Here is a 6928-nt window from a genome sequence, read left to right as displayed (position 1 = left end):
TCCCATGAGCCTTGATTTTGCATGCCAGTCGTTTATATGGGACCTTTTGGAAATCCAGGATGTCAATTTATTTATCGATGGATTTTTCAGTTATTACATAGTTATAATTTACCAATATTGAAACATTTGCTTGAGTTATGGATTAATAAGAATGAATTTTTAGGTACAGAGGGTAAAATTTTGGCCAAAGCACCTTTGTTTCAAAATAATCTTTTACCATTTACGATCAATAATCAACTCTTGAAGTTATGGGAACAAAAAAGGAGTGAAATTGGTAGAAGATTGTTATTTTATTTCTTTTCAAAGAATGAGAGAGAAATATGATGTACTCTTTTTACTTATTATCAAGTTAAAGCTTTATTGTTAGATAATTTGGGCGTACTCTGTGCCTTTCTAGAAGATCTAAATTTGAGAGTTTGCTTACCGATGGTGGTAAGAAAGGTTTTATATTTATTTTAGGTTAAAATGCCTAAGCCAGATATAGATAAAACTAGAGTGAAATGGGAAAAGGACTTAGGAATATCCATCTCCCCAGATGACTGGATGTCGATGTGAGGGCAGTGTGACTAAAATTGTGAACGTGCGATACAGATTGGTTCATTATAACTTTATTCATCAATTATTCTTAACTCCGGATAAATTTAAATATGTCACTTCAGATTTATGTTTTAGATGTCATAAGGAAGTGGGAACTTTTTTACATTCAGTTTGGTTATGTGAAATGGTTAAACCTTTTTGGAATAAAATTAAAGAATTTTTGGAAGTTATGTTTAAATTTAAAATTCCATTTGAGCGTATGATATTTCTGTTGGGTTATATTAAACCATTGTGCTTAGAGTTAAAATTAGATAAGTCTCAGATTGCTTTTATGAGGTTGGCGTTAGCAGTAGCTAGGAAATGTCTTGCAGTTACGTGGAAGAACGAGATTAAATTGAATATTCAATGATGGCGCGCAGAGATGAGGTCATATATTCCTTTACAGAAGATAACATATAATTTACAAAATAATTATCCCTTTTTTTGCTAAAGTTTGGAGCCCATACATGGATTGGATACGTTCTAATTGTTAAAATATTTTCCCATACATTGGTGGTGTGGCCCCAAACTGCGACACATACCTGAATGTACTGTTTTCATTACCTCTCCTCCACTTTCATTTCTTTGGGATAAGTTTCGTGGTGGGTTGGGTGGGGTGGGAGGGATAGGGATGGGGGGCGGGGTTTATGGGATAAAATATGTATTGCATTGTACTTTGTATGTATCATTTATTATTGATTATAAATAAAGTTTTCAGTAAGTGTGTGTTCCGGACGAAATGTCTGGTGATCCTGGGCTGCGGTGGAGGATGGTGTCATTGCGCCTGACCCCAATTAAATGCACCCCTCTTAGACCTCCCGATCCTGAAGACCATGAAAGACTTAAGGACGTGCCTCTCCTACTACGCCCAGTGGATCCCTCACTACGTGGATGAAGTCTGCCCTCTCTTAAAATCCACTTCCTTCCCATTATTGACCAAAGCCCAGGTGGCTATCGACTATGTTCGGAGCTACATCACAATGGTCACCACGAATATGGTGGACAAGAACACATCCTTCCAGGTGGAAAGTGATGCCTCTGACATAGCTCTGACCATGACCCTTCACCAGGCGGGCAGGAAGGTTGCCTTTTTCTCCCGCACCCTACAAGGTCACAAGCTTCGGAACCCATCAGTGAAGAAAGAGGCTCAAGCCATTGTAGAGGCCATCAGGGACTGGAGGCATTACCTGGCTGGCAGAAAATTTACACTGCTCACCGACCAGCGATTGGTGTCATTCATGTTTAATAACACAAAAAGGGGTAAAGTAAAGAATGATAAGATCACCAGGGGGAGGATGAACTCTCCACCTATAATTATGACATAGCATACAGGCCACATACTCTCAATGAGCCTCCAGATGCCCTGACAAAGGAAGTTGTGCATCTGCACACACCAGCCAGTTGCAATCACTGCACGATGAGCTTTGCAACCCGGGCATCACCCACATGGCTCATTTCATCAAGGCACGTAACCTGCCCCACTCCATTGTGGACATCAGGGAGTGCAAGCCGCACTTCTACCACCCCGACAAAGCACACCTGATAAAGGCATCCTGCCCCTTCAAATGATTTCAAGGGTCTCCTCCCTTCCACCAACAGAAACATGTACTATCTCAACGTCATCAACGAGTATTCACGTTTTCTGATCGCCATCCCCTGTCCAGACATGACCACTACCATGGTCATCAAGGCCTTGCACTCTATTTCACCCTGTTCGAGTATCCCAGCTATATCCATAGTGACAGGGGCTCATCATTTATGAGCGAAGAGCTACACCAGTATCTGCTCGTAAGGGGCATTGCCTCAAGCAGGATGACTAGCTACAACCCCTGGGGGAATGGACAAGTTGATAAAGAGAACATGACTGTATGGAAGGCCGTGAAATTGGCTCTCCGGTCCAAAGGCCTTCCAGACTCACACTGGCAAGAAGTCCTATCCACGGCGCTCCACTCCATAAGGTAGCTCGTCTGCACGGAGACCAACAGCAACTCCTCACGAGCTCATCTGGAACCACTCTCCCGGCTTGGCTAATGGCACCAGGGCCAGTCCTGCTGAGAAAGGACGTGAGGAGGAGCAGGACAGACCCCCTGATCGAGAGGATGCACCTGGCACAAGCCAACTGTGGTGGTCCACCACCGACCTACTGCAGGGGGCAACACCTGTATCTGCAGGAGTGTAAGGAAACAGGACAACACCTGGCTGGCTGTCAATCACCCTCCGGGATATAAGCTTGCGCCGGCCTCCCAAGGCCTCACTCAGAGTTGTTGCAGCTACAGCCAACCTGGCTCTGTGGAAGTCTTTGTGGATGAAAGCCTGTTGTTCAGTCTTTACCTTGTGTGTGTCTGATTCTGGCTAACAGTGCACCACAATTTAATCCACAAAATTTTCCCATGGTTGCCAGGGAGGGAGCCTCAAAGTCGACCCACGCTACCCGGAAGCCCAGACACGTTTCCAAATCTGGCAGCATGCGGTCGAGGCAATCATCGAGGCACATGAGGGCGACATCCTGGACTCAGATCGGAAGAGGTTGGTCCTACTCTGGTCAAAGCTTGGTCCCCGTGCCTTCCAGGCAACCAAAGGCTGCTCCACGTACAAGAGCACAATGGACACTCTTGAGAACTTGTACAAGCCCCCCATGAATGCGGTCTGTGCAAGGTACGTCCTCAACACCCAAGCCCAGCAACCCGGGGAGACGGCTGAGTCTTACCTGGGACACCTGCGAGAATTGGCCCGACCGTGTCTGGCTGAACCTGGGGTAGGTGCAGAGGAGGTCAAGAGGCTGATCCGGGACACCTTCATCGGAGGGCTATGCTCGAAGGCCATCCAGCCGAAGCTGCTGGAAGATAATATCTACGCCCTGACCAAGACAGTGGAAGTGGTCCGAACCCTGGAAGCTGCATCGAAGCTTTCGATTCCAGGTTCCCCCAGGCTACCTCATGGCCCTCTCACACTGCAGCTGCAGCCCCAGACTGAGCCGGGGAGGAAAATATCGCTGCGGCAGGTGCCTGGCACTCCTGTAAGTACTGTGGGTCCTGGTGTGGGTCAGACCAACGATCGCGCCAAAACTGCCCAGCTAGGAACTGATCCCGATGAGGCAAGAGAGGCCACTTTGCTAAAGTGTGCCTCTCAAGACCAGCCGGTAGCTCAGCGGCCCTCTGTGACCTCCCCACCTACCCCATGGACCCCTCCAAATGCGCGTGCCGGGTGGTGCCATTGTCCACGCTACAATTTCCACCTTCCCCCAACTCTGGTGCAGCGTCTAGCTCTGCCAGTGACGATCACAGCGTGTGCCCCGAGCACCTGGACCGGACCCCGCCCTCGCCAGCGTCGCTCACCAAGAACTACAGTGACGTCATTTCCGGCTCACGGCGTGACATCTCTTCCGGCAGACATAATGATGCCACTGCTACCGGCCATGACGACGTCACTTCCCCCGGCACAACGAACACGACTGGGGAAGGAGGCCAGCCACGCAGTGGGACCCAATGTGCCACCACCATCTTGGGCCTGGCAGCGGCTGACACGGAGGGTCCCCGATGACGATGAGAATGAAGTGGTGAACTCGGACGATGACCAGGCCGCCCTACCGATACTTCACATGCTTCTGAATGCTATCGGCTGCCGCATGCCACACCCCACAACCAATGTCAACGTGATCAACACGGGCGATGACCAGGCTGCCCTACTGACACTCCCCATGCCTCCGGACACCATCGGCTGCCGCACGCCGCACCCCACGTCGACATGGTCAACACGGGCGATGACCAGGCCGCCCTATGATGCTCCCCATGCCTCTGGATGCCATAAATCACTGAGCACAACAGGAGAGCAACAACTCTGACCCCAAGATGATCCTGGCTGCCACCATGCTGACCACGGACATCCCTCACGATCTCGGGCCGCTGATGGATGTGCAAGTCAACAGGCAGGTAACAAAATGCCCGTTCGAGAGTGGCAGCACCGAGAGCTTCATTCACCTGAGTGTAGCCCACTCCCTGAGATTAAAAGTCCACCCCACCACCTGCTCGATCGCCCTCGCTGCCAAGGATAAGACTGTTGGTATCCTTGGGCACTGCTTGCCGATATAACTGTGGGAGGGGAGACTTATACAGTGTTCAGGCTCCTGGTCATGCCCAAACTCTGCGCCCCAGTCCTTCTGGGCCTAGATTTCCAGTGCCACCTGCAGACTGTCACCCTTGCCTTCGGGGGGCCCCAACCTCCACTCACGTTACACAGCACGCCAACCTACCAGCCCCGGCCAACCTTTGACCTCTCCACACTGCACATCACCCTGCTCTTCCCACATCTTGCGCTAGGCTGGAAGCCAATCACTACCAGAAGTAAGCACTATTGCGCCGCGGACAGAGACTTCATCAAGGCGGAGGTGCGGCAACTCCCGGCGAAAGGTGTCATTGAGCCCAGTAACAGCCCTTGGAGAGCCAAAGACCTGGTGGTCAAAGGGGGAAGTAAGCCGAAGATGGTCGTGGATTACACCCAGACCATTAACCGGTACACCCAACTGGATGCCTACCCCCTGCTGAGGATCGCCGACATGGTCAAAGAGATAGCTCGCTACTGGGTTTTCTCCATGATTGACCTAGTCGGCATATCTCCAAATCCCCATCCACCTGAAGGACAAGCCCTACACCACCTTCGAGGCAGACGGGTGCCTGTACCAGTTCCGCCGAGTTCCCTTTGGGGTCATGAATGGGGTTTCTGTCTTCCAGCGGGAGATGGATCGCATGGTAAACCGGCACAAGCTAAAGGCGACGTTCCCGTATCTGGATAACATCACTATCTGCGGCCGTGACCAGCAGGACCACAATGCCAACCTGGAAAAATTCCTCCAGATGGCTGGGGAGCTGAACCTCACTTACAACAAGAAGAAGTGTGTGTTTAGCACCACCTGCCTCGCCATCCTGGGGTACATCGTGGCCCATGGAGTCATCAGCCCAGATCCAGAAGGATGCGCCCATTAATGGAGCTACCACTCCCCACCACGCTAAAGGCCCTCCACAGGTGCCTTGGCCTATTCTTCTATTACTCGCAGTGGGTCCCTCACTTCTCGGACAAGCTCCAAGCTATAACTTTTCCCCTCCCACCTGAGGTGCAGGCAGCCATCATCTGCATCAGGCAAGACATCAAGGACACCATGATGCAGGCTGTGGATGAGGATTACCCCTTCCAGGTGGAGAGCGATGCCTCCAAGGTAGCTCTCGCCGCTACCCTCAACTAAGGGGGGTGCCCCGTCACTTTCTTCTCGAGGACCCTCCACAGCTCAGAGCTAGGGCATTCCACCATTCTCTTCTGGGGAAGGTCGGACCTGTACAAGAGGGACGGACTCCACTTGAACTGGAGGGGGACCAATGTGCTGGCAAGCAGATTTGCTAGAGCTGTGGGGGAAGGATTAAACTAGTTTGGCAGGGGGGTGGGGAACAGAGTGTGAGAGCAGTGTCCAGGGAGTATGGCCACCTAGCTAGGAATAAAAAAGATAATAAAGGTAGGATGAAGATTAGGGTAGAAGGTAAAAAAGAGAATATATGTGAGGGTCATTCTCTGAGATGCATATATTTTAATGCAAGAAGCATAGTGAACAAGGTAGATGAGCTGAGAGCATGGATAGATACTTGGGGTCACGATATTGTGCCAATTAGTGAGACCTGGCTACAGGAGGGGCAGGACTGGCAACTTAATGTTCCGGGATACATTTTTTTTAGATGTGATAGATCAGGGGGTAAAAAAGGAGGAGTTTCTCTGCTTGTTAGGGAGGACATTACTGCCGCGAGGTGGCAGGATGGTATGGAGGGATCAACCAGTGAGGCTGTTTTGGTGGAATTGAGGGGTGGAGTAGGCAAGAGGGTGCTAATAGGGGTGTATTACAGACCACCAAATGGGCCAAGGGAATTAGAGGAACAAATTTGTAGGGAGATAACGGATATGTGTGAAAATCATAAGGTAGTGATCATGGGAGATTTTAACTTCCCACACATTGATTGGGATACCCATACAGTTAGAGGACTGGATGGGCTAGAGTTCGTTAAATGTGTTCAAGATTGTTTTCTAAATCAGTTAGTAGAAGAACCGACTCGGAATGGTGTAATACTGGATCTCCTGTTAGGGAACGAGCTAAGTCAGGTAGCGGACATTAATGTTGGAGAACCAATTGGGTCTAGTGATCATAATTCTGTTAGTTTTAGGGTAGTTTTAGGGAAGAGCAAGGAGGGGCCTAAAGTTGAGGTTCTGGATTGGAGAAGAGCAAATTTCAAAGGAATAAGAAGGGATTTGGGGAGTATTGAGTGGGACAGGATATTTTCAGGTAAGGATGTTAATGAAAAATGGAGGATATTCAAAA

This window comes from Narcine bancroftii, chromosome 5, assembly GCF_036971445.1.
Source record: "Narcine bancroftii isolate sNarBan1 chromosome 5, sNarBan1.hap1, whole genome shotgun sequence".
NCBI lineage: Eukaryota > Metazoa > Chordata > Chondrichthyes > Torpediniformes > Narcinidae > Narcine > Narcine bancroftii.
The sequence above is the reverse complement of the archived record's forward strand: the minus strand, read 5'-3'. Positions refer to the sequence as shown.